We start from the raw sequence: 24,088 nt of genomic DNA on the forward strand, positions 1-24,088 counted from the left end.
AAAGAGTATGGTTCAGTCTCTACTAGCTCAATCATTAGAGCTATGTAGCCATTGTATTGATATGGTGACCTTCTATGCCTGCATTGATTTGAATGCGAACCCACATTTTCCCTTGCCTAATACACAAGTCTCTCAACTTCCTTGGTCCTTTTTATGCTTTCTCTGGATGGGTATGATTGAGTTGTTGTCTCCACTCATTACTCCTTAACTTGTGGCTGCTACACAACATCCCGAGGCTTCTCTTTTGGAAGTCAAATCTCCTCCTCTTGTGGGACATGAAGCTATCTCTCAAGAGATCACCACATTGATTTATATTTATCAAATTTTACATCCCTTTGCACAATTGTCGTTGTGAGGGATGGAAATTACAAACCGTAGTTTGTCTAAAGGTTATTAATAGTTTTACTGGATATTATTGTAAATTGTATGGCTATGTCTGCAAGTTGTAGAGGATTGTTATTATCCTTATCTTGTATCAAACACTTATTAATGAAGCTGTTATGTTTTTTTATGTTGTAAAAGGTACAAACAATAGTTCTGGGGTGTTTCTATATAACCCACAAATACCCCAAATAAAGCTATTGACTCTGGCTTCTTCCCTAATTCTTTAGAGACATGACACTAAATAAAGGCTCCAAAAATCCTCAAGTGTGATAAATCCGGCTTCCTCCCCTTGAAATCCTCCTCCGGTGTAATCATGCCAAGAATCTGATGAGGATTCATGTTCTACAAATAGATTGTTGTGTTTCATGCTTCATCCCACAAGTGCAGGGTAGACTTTGGTCATGCAACATTTCCCTTGTTGCTCTCGCAATGCTATGGTTCTTCCTCTCAGACACCCCATTTTGCAGTGGGTTGTGGGATGTTGTCAACTCTCGTCGAATGTCTTATTTTACAAAGAAACTTTCATAATCATTTGACATGTACTCACCTCCATTATCACTCCTAAAATCCTTCACCTTCTTGCAAGTTTCTTTCTCGACCAGTGCTTTGAACTCTATGAACTTGGAGAAAGTCTCATCTTTCTTTTGCATGAATAAGATCTAGCACTTCTGTGACAAGTCATGAATATAAATGAAAAAATATTTGGGCCTGATAGTGGAGGTATCGGGAAAGGGCCACAGACATTAGAGTCGATCCTTTCAAGGACTGCATGTGCTATGTTGTTTTGATCATGGAAAGTGGCTTTTGTGTACTTCCCCAAGGTACACCCTTTGCATGTATCATGCTTCTCTAGTGCTCCTTTAGTGAGGCTTTTGGTTATCTTTTGCATGATCTTCAAAGTGTCGTGATGAAAATGGACAAGTATTCTATTCCAAAGTTCACATGCATCGTGGCTCTACACCTTCTCCACCTTTGTGCCCAATGCAACAAAATCCTCCACATATATCATCTACATGTAATTCACATGAGCCTCGATCTACTTCACCTGTTATGTGGCTATGTGTCTCAAGAATGATTTTCTTATGTTCAAGATCACATCATAACCGCAGTCTTCCAAAATTGCAACATAGATGATATTTGTCATTAGACCAGGAACAAGCATCACATCCTTGAGTCTAAGAGGGGATCCTGAATCCCTCTGGAAGGTGACTATACCAATCTTGCCTATGGTGTAACTTCCATCATCTCCCATCTCAATGTGCATATGGAGATATTTCTCTTCTAAATCATTAAAAATTATTTATTCACCATCATATGGAATGAGGCACTATTGTCCAAGTACCACATGCTCCCCATAACTGTGTTGGCCATGCATGCAATGAGAGTAAAGTCAAATTTAAAATGTGAAGCCAAAGTTTCACCTGTTTCTCCTCCCAAGGTCTTCTTGCTTGTCTTCTTGTGTGGACACTTCATGTCATAGTTCCCATATTCATGACAGTGAAATCCTTGATATTGGTCAAGTCTTTCTTCTTGCCTCCTTGACTAGATTATATTGGTCAAGTCTTTCTTTCTTCTTTGCCTTTCTAGCCAAGGCACATTTTTCTTCATCATTGCCCTTTGATGAAGTCTCGTCTCTGGTATTCCACCTTATTTCCTCTTGTACCAAATTAGACCATAGGTGTTCCCAATTTGGTAGTTTCTCCCACCCATTCACTGAATCTTAGTAGTTGTACGAGCTCTTGGGAAGACCTAGAAGGGCTAGGATTACCAAATCATCCTCTAAAATAATAAAACAAACTTAACCAAGTTCGTCATGACATTGTGTGAACCTGCTTAGGTACAACAGAATAGTCTCATTCTTCCGTGTCCTGATATTTTGAAGTTTATCCTTGAGTGCCAACTTCCTATGGTCACTACTATTATGGAATAAATATGTTAGTTCTTGCAACACTGCATACATACTATCTTTCCCATGAATATTTGAGACAATATGGTCTCGTACTCACTCCAATATGATTATCCTCACCTTGGCTACACATTTCTTCCATTCTTCTAGATCATGAGCATCATATGTTGTTGGTTTCAGGATATCATTATCAATGAATTCCTTCATTCCATTATCTTCCAGAACTACCTCCATGTGGTTTTTCCAAGTAACATAATTCAAGCTTCTTTCAAGGGCATACTCGAGTCTTAGTCCATAGAAATTCATCCTTCTAGCTATGAAGAGTTGATACTATAAATCCAATCGTCCTGGAAGGAAAACTTCAAAATGTCTTCTCCATGGTGAATCCTTCTTTGATACCATGTAGAAATTAATTTGTATATTCGAAACTGCTCATGAAATTTACTAAATCAAAAGAGTCAAAGCTACTCTACTGATCTATGCAAGTTAATGCACCATCTAGAACACAAATCATAGACATGGAAAAGGAAACATCATATACGCACAAATATTTATCTAGGGGAAAGAAATTGCTCAAAACCATTTCATATATGTATTGCATTAATTAGAGAATAGAGATGAAATACATATTCTTTCTCAAGCCTAAGTACACCCTACAAGTGTATAGTCTATCCCTCTACATGACTGACTGACCTTGCCAAACACTTAGCAAATTTTCAGGCCCTCCAAGCTCTTATTTCCTTGCACTATTATTTGAGTAAATTAGCCCCTATTATTTATGAAATTCCCTCTATTGAATTGTGCAATTTCTCTAGGTCCTTCTTCTGACTCCATGCACCACTACACATTGCAACAGACTACAACTGCCAGTACACTGCTTTGGAATCTCCATCTCAACTGCGTAACTCGATTTATCTACATGTAACAATTACATTGGGATGATTTATCAGTTAATTGGTTAATCATTGAGTGTGGTTGAAGTTCCACTTCCACAACTTGACCTCCACTAGTTCTTTTAATAATTCGAACTAGTTTAACTAACAATAGCTCAATTTAACTAAAATACAAGGCTACAAATTAGAAATCAATCAGACTAAACTGAACACAATATTCCTCAACTCAAATTAACTAAGTAAATTGAGTGACAAGCACCATGTCACCTCAATTAACTACCTCCAAGGTTTCTACTGAAATAGAGATTCAAATTTTCTCTAGTTTGACCAAGGAAAAGTCAAACTAAGATTTTCTTGATGCATTTTCAACACAACATGCAATTTGTATGCACTGAAAAAAATGTGTTAGTGGTTGGGATGATAGTCAAAGAGGGGTGAAGCCCCCAAATTTTATTTTTAGGTGATGTTTTACATTTTTTTGCATAGGATTTGTGCTTTTGAAAATTTTATGGTGTATGGTGGTTGAAACAATAGTTTTCCAATTTTTGTTAACCAATTAATGTTGAAACATAATCCATGTTAGCGGATTAGATGTTTTGGATGTTTCAAACTCATGTATATTGTATTCCAAACAATGAAAGTGATAGCAAAATTAGAGTTGTGGCTATAAACAATTTGTTAGTTTTCCTAGTTTTATTTTCTAATATAAAGCAATATGGAATATGTGATTGACATTACTTTACTTTTCTATATTATTGAGAATTTGTGCATTATTGTACAATCATTTTAACATATAATTTTCCTCATCCTTACACACTCTATTACATTTTTCTTATGTGTTTGCTCAAGGATGGGTTTGGTGGGTATTGAGCTTAATTGGGTTCTCTCTCCGAATTAAGGTTTTGATCTAGGTGGAAAAGAAGCTTTGGTGGGTGGACACCAATCCTCACTTCCCTTACTTGGTTTCACTCACAGTTAATGTTGTTTTCTTATCTTGCAAATGATTTTAGTTAGTGTGTGGGCCTAGTTGAGTTCGTAGTGGGAGGAAATGTGAATGAAGAGTGGAGGTCGATAAAGATTCTTGTATGGTTCACTTCACCCACTTGTCCATGAATATTGGTGCGGCATAGGAAGCTGAAAACTATACCATGATATATGCTTAGAAGTAACTAAATAGGAAATGGAACACTTAGAGAAAGCAGTGTACAAAATAAAGGTGATTCGATTAATTATAAACAACTAATGTCTACAAAAATTTCTTTTGATACAACAATTAGTAGACAAATTTTGATGAAAATTTTCAATTATGACCATCATCTATAACTACCTATACTTCATTTTCATTTATAGCATGAATATCCTTATATCTTTTACCTAAAGAGTTTATCAAAATATCTAATTTAAAATCAATTAACATTAAATAATGATCATAATATATCTTATATATGAAATAATCAACCATATCATTAATTTGAAAGTAATTATAAATGAAAAATAATTAATATTGAAAAGATAAAATAATAAATATGTATACTTAAAATTTAATTAATATTTTGCCATTATGATATATCAGAAAGTAAAACCGTCTTCAATATCATATCAAATAAATTTTCATCCTTCACTTTGATAAATCCTAAATAACAATATATTAAATTATTTCATTTTAATAATACATTGTTAGTTGTAATTGATTTCCAGGATCCATCCTATTCATGTTGATATTGAATCGATGTTTTGAATTGACATTTTAACTAAAAAAATCTCATTATAAATTTAATCTATTCGTTAATTTAATATTCATAAACAAATTTAATAAATATAAATCTAGTATTTCCATATACTTTTTATTTTTACATGATCAAGTGTCTCCCTCTAGGAAGAACTCCCCCAGCTTGCACTATAAACCTCTTTGCACTGTCATATCTAATGTTAGATGATTGAAAGTTTTTCCACCATTAGATCCCTTAACATTAACTGTCAACCAAATCTTGATTTTTTCATTGTGCAACTGTTACTCATTAATCATTAATATAACCCATTACATATTGCAAGTACCTTTATAGGCCCCAAATATTTCGAAGTTCATATGAAAGTTGAACAAATCATAAGGAATCCTGGTCCATGGCATTGGGATGCTCCTTTTACTTCATCTCTAGACCCTAGTTTAGATGTTGCTATTGGCTCTCCATCTGCTATTGCTAACATTGGATCTCAATTTGCATTCGGATCTGTTTTCGCTGGAATAAATGGAACTGGAATTTCTTCCTCTATTGATGAAACTAATTCTTTCACCTTGGTTGTCACCTTTTCTCCTTGATCCTAGAATCCTATAAATATATGTCTCAGGATCTAAATATATTGACTATGGGACTCGAACAAGCTATGGAAAAGGAAGGGAAGCTAGAACTGGTCAAAATCCAACTTTGTATCAATCTAAGGTATGGATATAAATCTAAATCAAGAGTACCTATTATTTGATTAGGGAAAAATAACATTTCATTGGTTAGCACATGATGCACCTTGTATTCATTTTCTATTGATTCGGGCAATCGAGTGTTCAATTCTGTTCCATCATAGTTTGATCAAGAAACTCTATTTATACAAATTAAGAAATGTTAATAAAGAGAGGGTACGAATTTCTCCATCCCCTCTTGGCTTTTCAATCATTCCTCCCAGGATTTTTGGATTCACTCCCCATCCCCCTGCATGTGTCACAACTTTATGCAAACCTTTCGATCATTTATTTACGAATGAGTTGTGTGCAAAGCCTATCCTATCTCCTTGGTCTAGTTACACCCTAGCTCTCCCATTCACATCAACATTTACCTGCATAGTGTGTGTTCTAAATTATCCTTAACCTTTCTTTCTATAGCTATGGAGGTTTCTTCCTATAGCTAAGAAGGTTTCTTTCCAGACCAATGAACCATTCTGGCATATAGCTAGGGAGGTGTACCAATGAACCAAAGTTCAAGAAAGGACATCAATCAAGGTGAAACTTTCTTTCTACAACTATGGAGGTTTATTCCTATAGCTAAGGAAGTTTATTCCTGGACCAATGAACCAATCCGACATATAGTTAGGGAGGCATACCAATGAACTAGAGATCATGTAAGGTCATCAATGGAGTTCATTAAGTTCTAGGTTCCCTACCCGGTGGGAAACGATATCTATGGATTATATTAATTCAATCGTAAAAGCATATTTATCATAGTTCGTCCCCCCATCCATCGAACAATGATCTCCACATCATTTTATTTCTTCCATCAATCATAAAAGTCATAACTGGTGATCGCCCATGACTTTCAATCACTCATTTGGAATCCATCTATTTCAATCTCACAGACTTCATCCACTCCAACATGTATCCCTTCCTAGTGACCACTCTATTTCTTGTTTATTCCTGGCTATTGGTTGGTAGTCCTGAGTATTGGTATATATTCCTGAAGAGAGTTGTTAATCTACCTACCTTCTATTGGTTAACCAAACAAAGGTCCTAGAAAAGTTGTAAGTTCTCACCAACCCCTTCAAATATCCCTCCGGGTTTGACATTCATTCCTAATGTAATTCTTAGGATCCAATCAACAAAATTTAGTAGTTGTCCAACCTGTCCAACGTAAAGGTAATCATGTAGCCTTTCCCAAGTCCTCCCTAAAAGTAAGGCACAGAGTGGTGAAAGACAGTTCCATGAGCTTTTTATTTTTTTTTAATCGATGGAAGCATTCACCTTAAAATAGTGAATACCTCATCTATATCAAGTATATTATATCATATTGTGTGAGTGACATTATAAAAAATATTTGTAATGAATCTTAATACAAATAATATATATATATATATATATATATATATATATATATATATATATATATATATAGATATATATATATATATATATATATAGATATATATATATATATATATATATATATATATATATATATATATATATATATATATATATATATATATATATATATATATATATATATATATATATATATATATATATATATATATATATATATATTTGTCTTAAGAAAGTGAGATGAAACATTTTTATATAGATGTTCACATATAATAATGTATTAAAAATAAAACTTAAATAAGTTCTAATGTTATAAAAAAAATAAATGAAATTGATCTCTGAGTTGTTTTGCCTTAGCATGGAACATCACTTTACTTGACTTTATTTTATCCTTAATATCATTAAGCTCAGCTTTAAAATGCAACTTATTAGCCATGTCAGTCTCAATCTTATAGTCCAATGTTGGATTGAATTAGTACATTTGGGGATTCAATTTCAAAATTACATTATGAAAACATGTACAAGTCATGAGATTCATAGCTATTTGTAACTACTAATTTACTTTTCCTTAGCATAGACTCACATGAAATACAAACTCCATAGATTGACCATTTCAGACATTAGAAGGAATATTATTCAATTTTGTTACAACAATGATGAATGGTCTAGGTGGATATTGGTGGCCACCCACCTATCCCACCTAGACCTCCAGTTACCTTCATTTGTTTCCTTGTTTGTTTCAACATTTACTATTTTTAGTAGTTTTTTGGGTCTTGAACTCCCTGAGCAGTTTTGACCCCTAAATGATGTTATTTTTTTAGGTCTGTAGCTAGCCCATAGCCAAAGGAAGAGGATTTTGAAAAATCTTGTAGTACTCAGAGAGACCTTTCTAACAAGGTATCTTACATGCCAAACAGAGAAAATATGATGAAGTTATGACCTTGGGAAGTTGGTTGCCCAACTAACCCTAATGAGGCCCACAAGCTCTTGGCGTTACATCTCCTGAGGTTAGGGTTTTGGTTGTTTAGGGTTTCCTCATGTTTTTAAATAATAAATATGGCCTTGAGCCTCATTGTAACACATTTTAGAGGCATGCAGCCACCACATATCTTCTCAGAGATAAGCTACCATCACTAGAGCTAGTCTTATTTCCATTCTATTTGTAAGCATATTTCAATATTTGATATTAATGAAATGAAGTGTTATTTCTGTTGCATCTTTGTATTTATGGTTATATCTGTAAATTTTTGAATTCCTGTCTATATTCAGATCAGTGATATCAGAGCGATCTCCTCTTTCTCTTTTTCTCTCTGTATGTCCCCAACAAGGTCGGGATATAAGAAGTTAGGGATTGAACTGGTCGAACCTTTGCAAGATGAGCATGGTAAATCCCAAGGGCCTCCCATGGGGAAAGAAAAGAAAGACAAGCGGGCAGGAGATCCTTTCAAAATCTTGCATGAAGAAGCCCTCGAGCGATAGAGGAATGCGATGATGGACAAGTTTGCCCACATAGTTCAACGACTACCCAAGGGTGACACTTCTACTTCATGTTACTACTCTGGAGGGATCACACCCTTTCATGTACAAGTTAACTTTGACATTCCCATATTTGAGGGTTAGATAGATGCAGACAGCATAGGCAAATGGTTAAATATACTAGAAGGATATTTTTCTCTAATTATTTTTCCATCTCGGAAAATATTATTTTTTCTCTTCTCAAAGTCGCCCCCACATCAAGGACTGATGGGAAACCTACTATGAGCAGAAGAATGGAAGTACAAATTCACTATTTTTGGTCACACCCAATAGGGATTCATTCCGGGATGCCATCAAGGAGTAATACTACCCTGTCGAGAGCTATGACGATAAATACATAAAGTGGAACACACTACGATAGAGAGGGGACCAAGATGTGTGGAAGTTTACCAATTTTTTTCATACCCTTCACACAAATTTGGGTATCAAGGATTCTGAGAAACATTTGCTACTCAAGTACCATGGCTTCCTACACAGGTACATGTAGGATGAGATGGAGTTCCTGGACATATCCTCGCTCAGCACAACATACCAATACACTGTCAAGATTGAGCAAAAGATTAAATAGAAAAAGATATACTTTGGATCTATGAATGCGAAGCAAGGAAAAGGCGCCCCCAAACCATAGAGTAAAGGGAAAATCCAAGTCAGGGTGACCCATGATAACCTGCTGAAGCCACAAGAAAAGAACAACACCACGAAGACAAAGAAGTACATAGAAAAGTGGTGTGAGTTGCATAAGAGCTCCAACCACAACAGAAGTGAGTGTTGGGCCAAGCAATCAATGGTGGTCAAGCTTAAGGCTTTTGAGTCTGATGCATGTTCCGACTTTGAGTCATAACTTGACAAGGGGAATGACAAAGGGAGGTAGATCATTGACATGGCTCCTAGTTCCACTGTGGCCACCACCAAGATCTAGAAGATTGAGCCATAATATCCAGAAGAGCGGGAATGCCTATTCCACTCACAGATGTGGGTGAAGGGTTCTCTGTTGTAGTTCATTGTCGACAACGGGAGAGAAATGAACCTCATTTCAGCAGAGGTCGTGAAGGATCTGAGCCTACCAAATACTACAAATTCACAACCGTATGCCATCTGATGGCTTCACCAAGGACGAGATCTCCACATGAGCCAATAGTGTTGCCTTCCCTACAGCATCAAGTGCTTCACAGATGAGGTACTATGTGATGTTTCTCTTCCTAAAGTTTGTGATGTGTTATTAAGACAACCATACTTATGGAAGTGTCATGTTGTATATGAGTCTAGACCTCATTCTGTTATTATTTCTTTTGGTATTAAGTTATACAAGATACCGAAAGTAGCCCCACCTACTGTCGTCTCTTGATCTCTACTAAGCAACAGAGTAAGGTCATCTCCATGACTGGGAAAATTGTTTTCTTTCTACTTCGCTCTCAAAGTAAGGGGAAGGTCGTAGCCACATCCATGGCCCCCAAAGAAGGTTTAATCCAAGTAGCAGAAGTAGGTGGATACATCCATGGAAGAATATAGGGACATCTTCTACTCACCCACAGGAGTACCCTTACATTGTTAGGTCAACCATTCAATTGATCGGACTCCCGGAGCACCTCCACCCAATGGGCCAATATATCACCGATCCATTTTGTAAAAAGAAGAGATCAAGAAAAAAATATAAGAGTTCTTGCAGAAAGGGCACATTTAACTAATTTACTCACCTTGTGGGAGACTGATTGTACTTGTACAGAAGAAGGATGGGACCTAGAGGCTCTGCATCGATTATCAGGCACTAAACAAAATCACTATCAGGAATAGGTATCCAACTCCATGGATTAATGATCTGTGAGACCAAACCAAGGGAGCCAAGTATTTTAGCAAGATCAATTTGAAGTCTGGTTATCACTAGGTTCCAATAGAGCCCACATATGTATGGAAGACCACCTTTAAATCCAAGGAAGGCATTTTTTAATGGTTGGTTATGCTCTTCAAGATGACAAATGAACCTGCTACTTTGATGAAGCTAATGGATGAAATCTTGCGGCCCTTCACCAACTCGCTTGTGGTGGTTTATCTAGACGACATCCTCCTCTTCAGCAAGAGTTGGGAAGAGCACTTGCAAAACATTCGACAAGTCCTTCAAACCCTTCGATAGCACAAACTTTGTGCCAACTTAGAGAAACACACCTTTGGAATGAGTCGGGTTATACTTGGGTTACATCATATATGAGCATGGCGTGCATGTGGACCTGGAAAATATCCAAGTGATTCGGGACTAGCCAGCCCCGACCACTCTAACAGAGCTTCACATCTTTTTGGGTCTTGCAAATTTCTATCGGAGGTTTGTGTTGGGATTCTCCCATATCACTTGGCAATTGAGTCGGATTACTGAGGGTGAGGGGAAAGCAAATTCTTCCTCATCCGAGTCCCAAAAGAAGGTGTTCGTTGAGTTGAAGCACCACCTCTACTCTACACTGGTACTCACATTTCTAGACCTACAACAACCATTTGAAATTGAGATAGACGCCTTATACTATGCTATTGATGCAGTTCTCACCCATCACGGGCATCCAATGGCCTATCATAATGAGACACTTTCTGGTACAAGTTAGAAGTACCCTACCTATGATAAAGAGATGTATTCCATCATGCATGCTTGCCGACAATGGAAGCACTATATTCTGGGGAAGGAGATGGTCATTCATACCCATCACTAACCTATGTAGTTTATACAGATATAAGGAAAGTTGCAGAACGATCACCATCATAAGTGGTCCACATATTTGAAAAAATTCCACTTGAACATTAAATACAAAAACGGTAGCACCAATCATATTGTTGCAGACTACCTCAACCGACCCCCAATTGCTACACTGACTACTTTTATCAACTCTTGTGGTCACGAGACCTATGGATATCCACAACCATATAAAAATGATCCAAATTTCGCCTCGACATACTAGATGCTAGTATCTGGCAACCAAGTTACTGATTTTCACCTCTAGGATGCATTATTATGCTACCTGGGCAACCTTTGTGTTTCTTCAAGTGAGCATGCCAAGCTGATTTGGGAGGCTCACTACAGTTGGTTCGTAGGACACTTTGGGGTGGATAAAATTATGGTTTTTCTCCAAAAGTACTTTTATTAGCCCAAACCATGAATGGATGTTGGGAAATATATCAAATCTTGCACTTCCTCTGCCATTTCCAAGCCAACCATCAAGAAGCAAGGCATGTACACTCCTATACCTACTCCCAACTAGCTATGGGAATCCATCTCCATGGATTATATGTTTGGCCTCCCTTTTACCAAGCATGGTAATGACTATGTATTTGTGGTCGTGGATAGAATTTCTAAGATGGCTATATTGGCGTCCTACTAAAAGAATATCACAGAAGAGGACACTGCCAAACTTTTCTTTGAACAAGTATGGGTACATTTTGGGATCCCACAGACCATTATATTAGATTGGGATAGAAGGCTCCTCAGCATATTCCGTTCAAGTCTCTTGACACTATTGGACACCAAGTTCACCAAATTGACTACCTTCCATCCCCAAACTGATGGCCAGACGAAGGTCATCAATGGGATGATAATGCACATAGTTCATATGTACAACTCCAAGAATCCTCGAACCTGGGATGAGAGTCTTCCCTATGTGCAACATAGTTATAATAGAGCTCTCCATAGCTCGACGGGTCGCAGTCCCTTTCAAGTGGGTCTTGGATTTCAATCATTGTGTCTGATTGATGTTGTCATGCCTCATGCGACTACGCAAACAAAATCCACTCATATATTGTCTGAAGCTGATAAAGTGACCAGATTTATTGAACTCATCCAACACATCGATGAGAAGGTTCACAACATCCTAGAGAAGTCAAATGCCAAGTACAAGAAATGACATAATCAACATTGGGTGCCACACAAGTTTCAGTGGGCGACAGAGTCTGGTTGCATTTGCAGTAATAACGCCTTACTGAAGCCCATTGGAAACTCAAACCACTCTGATATGGTCATTACACCATTACCAAGGTTGTGGGAGGTCATGATTTTGAGCTCAACATTCCCCCATTCCTTGGCCTGCATCTAGTGTTCAATGTGGACCACCTTCAACCAAACTTCATACCATTGTTGGACACATCAGATATTACAAAACAACTCACACAAACATAGTTAAACCCATACTGAATGGAACAGGCCACAACTGATCAGATTATGGACACGCAGGTTAAGAAAATTGCCAACAAAAGATCCAACTATATCGGGTTGTCAAAGCTGGCCAACTCCTGCATCAAGGCAAGTGGCTCACTAGGGACTAGGTCCAACATAAATTCCCTAACCTCATGAAGGCTCTGCATGTAATGGGTACCATTGATTCCTGGTGGAGGGGGGGGGGGTCGGGAATGGTCCAGGAGGATATTGGTGTCCACCCACCTATCCCACCTATACCTAGAGTTGGATTCATTTGTTCCCTTCTTTATTTCAGCATTTACTATTTTTAGCAGTTTTTCAGGTCTTGAACTTCCGAAGCAGTTTTGACCCCCAAAATGACAATTTTTTTAGGTTTTTTGTTGGCCAATATCCGAAGGAAAGGTCCTACGTAAAATATTGTAGTAATTAGAGATAAGTTACCAACAAGGTATCATACGTGCCAAATAGAGATAATATGACCAAGTTATGACCCCCTGAAGTTAGCTGCCCAACTAACCCTGCGATTACGGTTTTGGTTATTTAGGGTTTCCTCATATTTTTCAATAATAAATAGGCCCTTGAACCTCATTATAACACAATTCAGAGGAATGTATCTGCCACATCTCTTTTTAGAGATAAGCTACAATCACCTGAGCTAGTATTATTTCCATTCTGTTTGTAAGCATATTTCAGTATTTGATATTAATGAAATGAAGTGTTATTTCTTCTACATATTTGTTTTATGGTTATATCTGTAATTTGTTGCATTCCAATTTAAATTCGGATCAATCAAATTTACTAAAAAAACCTCAAGTCTCGACAACAACTTTCTAGGTTGATATAACTCTCAATCTTTTTAGTGATCATGAATATAGTTTTGATATCAATAACTCTAGATTTATTTGGGGACCATGAAAATAGTGTGCTCTACTTCATAATCAAATAGTAGCAAAGAATATTAGTATGTGAATTTTTTAGTGCTTCTACCACCCTTCATACTTTTGTTTCTTCTACCACTTTTAATGTGTCCAATTTGATCACACAAAGAGCATTGAGTGGACACTTGCGGTATGTTACCAACCTCATATTTCCATGTGGAATTGGCCTATCATGTAAACAAAAATGGAGCCATGTTAGCATTACGATAAAATGTAAAGAAAATGGAACCATCTCACATTAGAAACTATTGCAAAAAAAAATTTGAGATCAATTATTTTAAAACATTAAAATAGAGTTTCTAGTTAAATGATTTTAGCTATTTTTTGGTTTTTCATTTTTAACAAAGCTGAAATTTGACAAATGAATTTGCAAGTGATTTTAGTGGAACTTATAATAATTGAATTCCACAAAGGACATATAAGGTGGAAAATTTCCAATCAAATTATTATGCACGTTATGCACATGAAAAATCACACATTAATCGCTTATGACCCAAAACCATTTCCATTTCATTACACTTTTATCCCAATGGAAGTAAGGGTGGCTTGATGTAATTAGCCAAAGGTAGGCATTATCGCAGTCATAACAATTGCATACATATTTTAGATAGACACTTAACAACACTAAATAATTGCATCTCTTACATTAAAGGCAGTAAATGGTTGGTTAATTATCAAATTGTTACGTAGATGAAAAATCACACATTAATCACTTATGGAAAAAGACCATTTCTAGTCAACTTTCGTCCCACAAGCAATAAGTTGGCTTTGATGTGATTGGCCAAAGGTATTTGTTATAGTCATTGGAACCACTACATATTTGAGACTTATTTTCCTTCCTCTTAACTCTTATAGACATGGAAGTCCCAGTCCATAAGCAACATTTATAAATTGTCATGTTGTTGTTGGTAAATTTCTTCTTTTTTGATTTCCTCAACAACTAATCCAATAAATAATCTCACATTTGAGATAGAAAATTAGGAATTTTTACTTTATTTACAACCATTTCATAAAGAGCAATGCACTTATTTTCGAACAACACATATTTTCCCATGATGAATGCATATTATTATCTCTAACTTCTTCGTGAGATGCATCCTACCATTCACATATAAAATTGAATTCTTACTCTCTCCAATGAGACTTTTATCTTTTTTGACAACTCTATGGATATTATTAGTTTGACATAGTTTAGAATGTGATAGATGTTTTATTCTGAAATCACTACATGATGCAACATTTCATGTTGAAGTTAAGAAATCTTCACCAACTAGAAAAAGAAAATCTGAAGGCATTTAGATAATCACCATCTTCTACTTGAAACAAAATCTAATGCTACATAAATAGCCAAGTTTCACAAAATATCATGTTCAATAAAGGAAATCTCATGGTTTCTACCATGAAACATCACCATAGTACCTTTGAATACAAAATTATTTTTTAATTATATTTTGTTCAAATAATTATGTTATTTAAAATTAAATAATTATAAATAATTTTTTTGATTTACACTTAATAAGCTATCTTATATTTTTATCACATTTTAAAATAAATTTAATAAAATATTATTATTTTAATAATTATATTGTAATTTCTTTTTATTTTTTAATTTTGTCAATATATTTTGATAAATTTATAATTAAAAATAATTTTTGAAAAATAAATTATTATTAATGATTTCATGTTAATTATAAATAAATTAAAAGTTGAAAAAAAGTTGTCTACAATTTCATATTTATTGAGTAAGAAGGTATTATCTTCCATTATTACTTAGTATCATGATAATTTCAATATCTAATATGAAAATGATTTAATCTGGTTCCTTAAAATCTATCAAATATTTTCTATTGGAACTTGAAAGAGCACCTTCAAAGATTAAGAGGCAATCTATGTTGGAAAGGTTATAGACTCTCAATTGCACTAGAAGTTGTAAAGGAAACATCATATGGTATAAATTCAAGAAGAATAACAAGATATAGAAGATCATTGAATATAAAAAATAGTAAAAGAAATATAAAAATTAGTAAACAAAATGTCATTCAAAGATAGAATATAAAGATAGATCACTTACATTATGCCAAATTTATAGATTCTATAACCTTTCCAAGATAGATTTCCTCTCAATATTCAAAGATTCTCTTTCAAGTTCCACTAGAAAATATTTGATAAAAAAAGGTGCTCTTTTTCAATATTGAATTGTCTCACTTGATCAAAATCTTATAGTCTTTTACCACTTGGTCTTAAGGTGATTGGATTTGCCTTTGCTTGTCCTTGCTTAACTTCTTTTGGGTATTTGCATTGGTTTGTGACACGTAAGGTTTATATTGAAAGTTTTTTTCTTTCGAAAATCAGAAATTCAAAATGTACCATTGGATGAACTAGTTTAAAGCAGAGCTACGAAATATATATATATATATATATATATATATATATATATATATATATATATATAAAGCTAGTCATTGACATAACAACTTTATAATGTTTGATAGGAGAGAAGTGGATCTTTTGTTGAGAATCCCTTAAAGGTATCTTGAGCAAGATTACTTTGATGGGTGAATTTGAGGATTTTGAGAATGAGCCTGAAATGCATTGCACTCCTTGCCTAAGTAGGAAAATCAAGAGTTATTTCTGTGATCTATTGAAACAGAGATAAGCATAAGGAAATCATTTCTTTTAATGAGGAATTAGTGTTATTGGAAGAGGCACATGGCATAACACTTCCAAACTTTTTACCTCATCCTGCTTTCATGACTCTATGAAGAAACATATAGACTCTGCCTTTGAGATAAGCATAAACTTAACCGTCAATGTCTGCGAGTATCCGGACAAAGTGATATGTCGTGTGACAAATATTCAAATAGAAAGATACCTCGAGCTTCAGTTTGCATCAAGGAGAGATTTTCAAGCTCTCATAGAGTGAAAAAAACATGAACGCATTCAATACGTTGAAGAGATGACGAAGATAGACTATGTGACGAAACAAATAGACTTTGTCTTTGAGATAAGTAGAAACTTAGTTGTCGATGTCTCCGAGTATCTGGAAAAAGTAATATGTCGAGTGATAGATATTCAAATAGAAAGATACCACAAGATTCATTCCACTTCAAGGAAATATTTTCAAGCTCTCATAGAGAGAAAAACACATGAATGCATTCAGTAAGTTGAAAATGGATAAAATCATATTTCTCTTTATGAGTACGAACTACTCAGTGAGACAGTCATCTCTACAAGAAAAGAAGAAGGTATTCGCTACTACCATTGAAAAAAATAATCGAGAATGACCATCGAGGTGTTGAAAACAACAACAATAAATGCTAAAAATAGCATTGCTAAAAGTAGCATTTTAGGATATTCCAATTTTAATTTGTCCTTGAATTAAAATTGAGAATTAAAATTCTAATTTATTCTCACCAGTTGTTTGAAAAATAATTAATTAATTCATCTTAAGTTAATTAGTTGGAGAAATTCAAACAAGAAGTCTTTGTGAAGACATGCAACAGTTATCCCTTTGATTAAGGAAGTTATCCCTTAATTAAGGAGATAAGGATGAGTTGTATTTGAGTTTTAATTAGTTAGCTCAGTTAACCTAGTTATGTCCAGTTAGATTAGTTCCAAACAATTTGTGGAACTGATTGTAAGTTCAGTCAATTAATGCATGCATGCATGCAACTAGTGTACTCCAGATAAATGAATATTCTCTCATAAATAACTCATGCATGTCAGTTTAGACAAAGACCCAGTTGAGATTAAAGGTAGGGATAGTGCACTATTAGTTCCAAGAATTTCCCTATGAGAAAATCTCTTGCATGCAGAAGGAATTCATACATTGAGGATTGTGCAGTTTTACAGTGTGTAAGAGCAGTGTTCCACTTGGTTGAGGTAAATCATCCCAGAGGAACAGCGCAAGGAAATAAGAGGCTTGGAGGGTAGAGGAGAAGGTTTGTGAGAAGCCTTTTTTGTCTATGAGCAGCAGTGACGGATTGTACTGAGAGATGGATAGCTGTGAGAGCTAAAGCTTTGTGTAATCCTGAGATATTTCCACTTGTATGATAACACAAATAGCGAGGTTTTTAGCTGAGGCTTTCGCCAAAGTATTCTTCTGTGTTTCATGTCTATTGGTTCTTCTTCTCTGTTATATGTGTTTTGTTTGATCTTGCTCAAATCGATTAAGCTTCCACAAGTTTGATAGTAGAAGTAGATTAAGTATTTTTCTTTAGTACATTGCATAATCAGATTAACCTACAATGAGAATTTCTACATGAGGATATGCAAGAAATTAATTTGGATGAACTCTTGAAGAAAAGTGATCTGCTGGGTGCAACCTTCGAATTGACAATCAAGTTTATTTCTTATTGGAACATGGTTAGAACAATGATAGGGGATCAAATCCCACTACATCTTTGGTTAACTGCACAAAAAATGGTTAAAGATGAAATTGTCATTGAGATTTGTGCTGAGATTTGTGAAAGAAGTGATCGATCAAGGTTTGCATACGATCAAACATGTACTGGAGAAAAGTCCATCGATCCTCATAAAAGTAAAGAACCTGAATAGTAGCATGAATACGTTGAGAGAATCAAAATTGGAATTGGCAAACCTACTTGGAAGCTATAAGAAACTAAAGACTTATAGTGGTGACAACTATAAGTCTCAACGACTAGAGGTACACACAGCCGAACATAAGAGTGAGAAAAATAAGTGACATATGTGCATAGATATAGGTATAATATAAACCAGAAAAGTACAGACAACAGTGGATAGCCCAGAGCTTAAGCGTGAAGATGTGAGACTAAAACCGAGGTTAGGGTTTGCTTCCCATTCAGAGTCCTTTAAATCTTCAGTTAAAGTGCACCAACTTGGCAAAAAAGAATGCAGGCGTAAGAAAGAAACCCAAATATGGGACTAAGGTTGGTTGCAAGTTTGAATATCTAGCTTAGGAGCAAGTTGGATACATGCAGTGTGCACCATGACAAGAACACAATAGCAATACAATTAGTGAAGCATCTCTAAATAACTGAAAATAAGTTAAAGAAAGACATACATCTAAGTAAACCCTGTTTGAGAAAATTTTGAGCAAAGCTTGACCATGATGGCTATTCACAACATGGCATCAAGCTACCCCTACAGAAAATTAGAAGGGAACGAACTTAGGTAACAATTGAAGAAAAACAGGAGGATATGGCAAGCAGATTACCTGAAAACTATGAAAGCGAGGTTTAACCACTAGAAGGCAACCCTACATCTTCAGCAAGTAACCCTCCCTCCTCAAACAGAGGTTGAAAGTTGAAAACCCTATCAAAACTGCAACCCTTCTTGTTGTTTTTGTTTATCACCAAGACGAGGAAACCCTGAATAGAATGTTGTAAAAACACTGGAGAAAAAAAAACGAGACTGTAAAACCTTTCCTTCGCCACAAAGGCAAGAAAGTCGTAAACAGAATGTTGTAAAAACAATGGAGAAAAAGAAAATGAGACCATAAAACCTTGAAGAGAATGTTGTAAAAATGTTGGAGAAAACAAAAAAGAGAACACAAAAAAGGAATATATATTTGTACATTTACCTATACAGTGTGTGATAAGTGTGTTGGGAACAAAAAAGAATATTTACCTATACAATGTGCCATGGGTGTGCTGGAAACAAAACTTAATATTTCCATGTACAGTGCACGATGGGTGTGCTGGGAAAAGGTGGAAACGATGGTTGTATATAGTTTTTGTCATTTTTGCATGACCTAACTATTCTATTAACGTTTTTAAGTCTCTTTACTATTAGTTTTTTTTCCAACTAACTATTAATCCAAAGGTTTGAAAATCTTCAATCATCTAACATCTAATTGAATGGTGTAAGTCATTAGATGGTGGTAGTTAGGGGGGTTGTTTTCAATGGGAAACACATTACGACATAAATATATCAATTTGACATAATGTAAGTGATTTCTCTTTATCTTCTATCTTTGAATGTAATTTTGTTTACTAATTTTTATTCTCAATAATTTTTTATATATCATGATTCGTCTCAATTTTATGTCTTACTACCTTTCCTTTGCAACATCTGACGTAATTACTAATAATAATTTCAATTAATTTTTATTTTTTTCCATATTACTCTACATTATATTATGAACTTGATCTATTATATGACCTATTATACTTGATCCATTAAGGCTTTCCATTTTTACATACTTTGAAGGTTGAAATTATGAAATATTCAATCATTGATGTCAATTGAATATTTTCCGTTCATGTATATGTTCAATAAATTGAACACCAGACCATTTCTAGAGGTCATTTTTAAATAGCAATGAATTTCCATTCCGATATATTTTTATTAAAATGATTAAATATTCCAACTTTATAATGCAGGACAATGACGGATATCAGTCGACTTTTTTAATTCAGGTATCTGTTTGATAAATTGATTACTACGCAGATCCAAAACGTTGATGGTTACATTTTCATGATGTATCATGATTATGACGGATTTTAAGTTAAAAAGTATAAAATTTAATGTGATAATAGATTATAATCTGATAATCTATGATCTAACTCTAATTCTTATTTAGCAGATTCCAACCTGTTTCCAAAATTCTGGATTTAAGATAAAATTCAAAGCTTAGAATATGTTGAGACAACATTCAAAACTCGAGAGGGGTAAAATACTAATATGAGTGTGTTATGATGTCGATCCGGCGACTAGAAAGTGTTTTGTTTCTCTATCATTTCCCGTAAACTTCCAAGAAAAAGATGCGATGGTTAGTGCTCCCTTTGGCTTAGTAACTGAATTGAGCACAGGCTAGCAGGACTATTAATTTGGGTTATAAACAGGTCGCATAGGTTCGCAGAACTCTTGGTGTTACGTAAGCGCTCATGTAAGCGCACTCACAGACACATCCATTGCACAAGTTATTTATTACAACACCGAAATTTTATTTTAACGATGTGTTTGAGGAATCCATGGTATTAATGAAATGGAAAGGAATCGCGGGTATTACCCTGGTCATATAGAATAATTGGAGTCATGAATAGAATGGGGACTTTCCTTTCCCGCGGTCATATTAGAATTGTTTTTATTTATTTTTTATTTTTTTAGAGTAATTGTTTAGATATGTAATATATTAATATTATAAGAAGGTTTATATAGTAGTTAGTATCTACAATTTATTTTAAATATAGTTTAATGAGTTTAATGAAAAAAAAAAATAAGAAAGATAAATATTTGATCACAAAAATAAAATAACTAATAAAATATTGTATGGTTAAATGCCATTATCAAAAATTAAGAAATATAATTAACTAATATGGTTTATATTAAGATACACATAAATCTGTGTGTTTTACTTTTATTAATATATATAATTGTTTTTAATTAAATTTATTAAAATATATTTTTAATATAATAATAAGTCACTCTAAATTGAAAATATTGTGAAAAAAAATATAATTCACAAAAATAGAAATAATAGAAAAACGAAAAAGTTAAAGAAAAATAATTAAAAAAAAAAAGAAATTAATAATTAATAGAAATGGAAGTTACTAAACAAACCTATAATAAGACCTCAACCAATTACATTACAAATAAATAAATTTAAATAATAAAAAAAATAACAAAGATTGAATTTCTAATGTTAAACTATGGATAAACGTCATAATTTTTTTTGTCAAAGAGAAACTAATACCCAAGTCTTTATACCATTGGTAGGTATAAAAATAAAAAAATATTAATTTAATTTAATGAGATTTTTTATCTTATTGGTTCATATTCTAAATATAAAAAGGTTATAGGAAATAAAAATGTATTAGATTTTAAGTTTATGATTATTTTTTAGTCATACTAATTTTGGATCTACCAAGCATCGAGAGGGATCAAATCTCTTGATAATAATAAAAAAACATTAATTTATTTTAATGAGCTTTTTTATCTTATCGGTTCATATTGTAAATATAAAAAGGTTATAAGAAATAAAAATTTATTAGATTTTAAGTTTATGATTATTTTTTAGTCTCGATCCATATTAATTTTGGATCTACCAAGCACGGAGAAGGATCAAATCTCTTGAGATGGAAACCTCTTTTAGAGTAGATCTTAAGTTGAGATGGATCTACATTGGTTTTAACTCTAATCTTACGTCTTAATCTTAACTCTAATCTTAACTCATACTCACCTAAATAACATGTTTACCATCAGCGACTTCCCACCATAATTTAGTCAAATCTTTACATAAAAAATGGATAGAAATAAAATCCACCCTGCATTTTATTCTTTTGTACCTTTAATGTTTTTTTGAAGCGTGTCAAAAACAAAAGAAACGAAAAAAAACCTCAATTACTTCAACATATTTAAATAATCTTAACTCTAATCCTACATCTTAATCTTAACTCTAATCTTAACTCATACTTAACTAAATAACATATTTACTGCCACCATAATTTAATCACGCCTTTACATATTTGAAAAAATCTTCCCCGCATCTCATTCTTTTCTTCTGTGACTTTAATGTTCCTTTGAAGCGTGTCAAAAAGAAAGGTAACCTCAATTGCTTCAACGGGTGATGACCAACCTAATATAGGGACAGTGTGATATGGATCTTTGCGAGCCTGCATAATCCCGCGTTTCATGCTTACCTAAGTGGCTCTTCCCCTGTTGCATTTTGGTAATGTATACCTCTCACGAGCCACTTTCCATTATTATTTATGCTTTCTTTTACTTAAGCAGTCTTTCTTTTGTTGCACTTTGGTAATGTAAATAAATATATTTCTTACTATTATTTATGCTTTTTTTCACACTTTTGTAGGAGTAAAATTGTAAATGTGTAGACTTATTAGTGGATACTATCCATCAAATTTTTGTAGGAGTAAAAATGTAAATGTGTAGAATTACTAGTGGTTACTACCCATCAAATTTTATGCAAGTCATTGTGCCTTAGCAATTAATTAATTTATCCACTTCACATATCAATTTATTAGCTACTTCCAAAGTAATATTATAGGAACTTATTAGCTACTGCCAAAGTAATACTATAGGAGTTGATCTGCATGTTAACCATCATTAATTTAGCATTCATCAATATCGGTTATAATTTTTTATGTAATTTTTGACAAACTTCTAACACGAATAGTAGGAAAAGCTTGCATAAAATAATTGTTTTAATTTTTATGGTAAAATGAATCTTAATTTATAGCTACTATTTATATGTGATAAATTTTAATGTGATATGTATATTATAGTTTTCTTTTATTGAGAAAATGTTCATAATTTTATTTATAAAAACAAAATTAGAATATAAAAAATTGTTATTTACATATAAATGTTAAATGATAAATTTTTACAAACATTTATTCTTACACATCTACCCTATACTTTACATTATACTCTAATATTTTTTACTTAACTCACATATAAATGTTTATGTTGAATATTAATTTTTATACAGATTTACAATACACATTATTGATTTCTTAACCACCTGCGATACAATAATTTATCATATTATTAATTATTAATTTTTTATTAATCATTTATTTATATTTTAAAAAATTAAAATAATAACTATAATAAATAAAGAATCAGGTTAAAGTAAATAACAAAAATTGCCTACTACTTTACAAAAGTTTGTAGCTTAACAAAAAGTAAAAGGTGGCTTAACAAAAAGGATGCCAAATTAGGGATTTGAAATGTTATCCATGTTTAATTTTTAATTTTTAATTTATTATTTATTTATATTTTTAAAAATTGAAATAATAATTATAATAGATAAAAGAATCATATTAAAGTAATTTGGAACTTTTGAGAGGTACGTGTTAAGGAACTCACATGGTTAAGGAACCCACATGGTTTTTGGTTAATTGGTAGTATTTTTATTTATTTATGAAGACCTTTTGAAATCACATGCTCTTAAGTTATATGGGATTTTATCTTATTCTTGTCTAGTTGGATTTATATGGTTGGAGAATTTCTAGTAGTTGTATTTCCTTACCAAGCATAGCTTCTTCTACATGGAGGTTCCATCTCTATCTAGACTTAAGGTTCATTCCTCCCATTTGTCGTTAAGAAGCTTCATTTTCTATGTCGTTGGGAGAAACAACAAAAATACTTAGTGGGGAAAATCAAGCTTTTAGTTGAACTATATCAAACGTTAATTCAACATACAAGCATAGCTTTGGTTCTCAAGTATATTTCTAGTTTGTTTTCTTTTCTCAATATTGTCTCAATTATATTTCCATTTATATTTTCTGCTCGTTTTTTGTTTTAGCTTTTGAGGAAGTGTATTTAGTTTTCATGGCTTTCTCTTGTTTAGGCATTATCTTTCATTTTAGTTCTCTATATTTTAAGATTTTTTGGAATCCCTTGTTAGTTGTTTCCATTGCATCTATTTTAGAGGGGGTTCTTATTGGTTTTTCCTCTAGTTACCTCACCACAACACTCGGTTGTGTTTGTTGGGTTTGGATTATTTTGGTTCTC

This window comes from Pinus tabuliformis, chromosome 7, assembly GCF_031772625.1.
Source record: "Pinus tabuliformis cultivar Carrire ecotype Pingquan chromosome 7, CPIR1, whole genome shotgun sequence".
NCBI lineage: Eukaryota > Viridiplantae > Streptophyta > Pinopsida > Pinales > Pinaceae > Pinus > Pinus tabuliformis.